This window comes from Limulus polyphemus, unplaced genomic scaffold (genome assembly GCF_000517525.1).
Source record: "Limulus polyphemus unplaced genomic scaffold, Limulus_polyphemus-2.1.2 Scaffold1706, whole genome shotgun sequence".
Lineage (NCBI taxonomy): Eukaryota > Metazoa > Arthropoda > Merostomata > Xiphosura > Limulidae > Limulus > Limulus polyphemus.
The window spans coordinates 160,823-163,814 of record NW_013667316.1 but is presented as its reverse complement, the minus strand read 5'-3'; positions in this window follow the sequence as shown (position 1 = coordinate 163,814).

Here is a 2,992-nt window from a genome sequence, read left to right as displayed (position 1 = left end):
AGAAGCTGCACTTTGTTTATTACAGCTTTGGGGAGAACGACTTATTACAGGTCTCTTTATGGATGACCTTGTTTCTCGAAACAGAACCACATTTCTTTATTTTCCAATGCCATAAATATTTTGAGTCAGAAAATACTGTGATATGCCCTTTCCAGAAGCAATCTATTTTCTGTAGTATCAAACTATATGGAAATACCAAACAATAGTCAAAACGTAATTCTAATAAATGTCATTTTAACACAATTTTATATCAGATGTGATTGTTATGCCACTCCTTATTTGCATATTCAATATCGTTTTAACATAATATATTCAACCGTTTGTATTACATAATTCTTGATATAGGGCTGTGCTTTAATATATTTTCACTCTTTTATCACCTGGGTCTATCATTTGCAGTCATTTGAGTTACACTAAAGTGATATGTTTTCTGCTTTTTTTTTTTCTAAGCTATCACATGTTGTAGCTTTTAAATATTTACAGTTGCAGAACTTGTGACTGGTCGTTATAATACATTTTCCCACTAGAGGACTGTTGGGTGCTTACTATAAAATTCTTAAGTGTGGCTAGTGAACGATAGGACAAGTTTTTCTAACACACGTTAGACATACATTAAAAATTTGAGCCGTTTAGGTCAGGTAAGGAATATTTTACAAAAGTATTTAAGATTATAGCTGATATTTTTGAAGTGACGTGTAACTATCTAAGAGAAATGGTCTTTGCAACAGTGTTAATGACAATTTGTTCTACTCTCTTTAGCATTGACGCTCAACGATAACAACCATGACAAAATATAGTTGGCTTCCTAATCACTTTCATACTTCTGGACGGCGACGTTAGGAGGAAGTTACATTATAATCAGTTATCTGTTGACGACATTAGTTTTCGCTTATTAAACCAGACCGTTGGTCATCCAATACTGCAGCAGGTAACTAGCAGTCAAAAATCTCTTCGTATCATCTACAGTTCTGATGGTACAATTGTAAATTGTAAGTATTTAACAAGCACCAAATCTGAATCTCTGAGAATATCTCTAACAAAATTTCAGGAAGATCATTGTTTCAAAGGAATCTCATAATCTACAGACAAACTGACTTGCCTTCTGATCTATTGTCTCTCTCTTGAACATGACAGCCGTAAAGCAGCGATGTCCACGGACTCGGCAAGGATTGTTGGAAAACAGCTACCAACAAGTATCTTGAATCAAGCTTAGCTTCTTCATTTTTCGGAACAAACCGGTGCGGCAACTCTGTTCAAAGTTAACACGATCTTGGAACCGAGGCTGCTGCTGATCGATGCTGTAGAGATCACGACCGCTGTTTCTATATGATTGAAGGACTGACTACTAAATATTACACATTTAACTATCGCTTCAACGCCATCAACCATTGTACATGCGATCAAAGGTTAGTTTAATTATATAATTTGTAAAATTACTTCTACCTATTCAGATGGGAAATTTTGGTATTATGTTAAAAGCAACATAACTTATGTTCTGTAGAACAGAAATATTATGTTCGGATGTCTACAACAAAATTTCATGTTGAAGAGAACACAGTCAATGTAGGATAATAAAACAGAATACAAATGTAATGGCTGATGTACAATCCTTGTGTTGAAGGTTATACAATCTACACACACACCTAATAACATTAGTCATTTAAGGCACTTAGATAATAAGTTAAAAATCAAACACTTCATAAAAATGATGCTTTAAGAATTACCTTAGATGCAGGGCGGTTGATTTCCTAAATGGTTCAAACCGGAGCCAGTCATAACAAGTGATTTTACAACACAACAACATATACATATAAACACAAATTTGTATTAAACCTCATGTTATTTATGCTGTTAAAAACACATAAATTGTCTATGCTTAGGGAACATAATTGTTGTTGTCAAATAACGCAATGTGTGTGTTAATTGATAACAAATTTTGTTTAAAGTGTAAAATCTCACTATTAACAAAAGTGATCCTTTTTCTGCCTTGCTAATGACTTCATTTAAAAACTCTTAGTTGTGACAAAGCCTTAGTTACTTAAATAGATCTATTAATAGGGTATGGTATTCAATTCCTTTAATGATTAATTGATTATACCTGTAAGAGTAATAATATGTAAAATAGAATTAGGTAAAGGACATTTATACGTGACTAGATGTGGAACATTTGAAACATTAAGGACACACATAGTAAAGTAAATCAATTATCTCATATTTGCAAAGCAAGTTTGAATTTTATCAATAACATTTCCCATTTTTCGCTATTCACTCATCGCTTTAAGGAAGTGTTTGATGGGAGAGAATCCTTAACTTTCTTAAGAATACTTCTCATAAAGGGAAATAAGAAATAAATAAATAAGAGAAATATAAGTTATTTTTTAACTGAAGCATTACAATTTTAAATTGAAATAATACTACATACTCTAAAATGCGCACTTGAGCGTAGAAATGAAAATACAGATATCTAACTTATATGAAAGCCAGTGTATGTGTCACGTCACGTCACGTCACGTCACACTTTATTTCTCGAAATAGGATTCCTAAAAGCCAAAATGCATTTATATAGATAGAATAGTCCGATTACTGTCTGCGCATTACGATTTTAGTGAAACCTTATAAGTGTAGTAAGTGTTAGTACAATAAGCCTAAAGTAAAAACGTAGTGTGATATCACTTAGCCTACAGCCAAGTCCATAGAATTTATCATGAAAGTAAAAATATTGATTGAATTCTAAACTTAAATCGTTTCTGAATTAAGCTATTTTCTGTTATATCACCAACGTTTTAAATAAAAACAAACGTCTATAATCAACGGAGACTCTAAATCTAGAAATCAACAAATATTTTTTCCAGTTTTGTTGTCTATACATTATCTTTCTATATACTACTAAAACTCTTAGATTGTTTGTCTGTAATTAAATACAGCAAAAACGGTGCATAATATGACAATAGAAATATGAATAGAATATGAGAAATGAGAATAGAAACAGAAT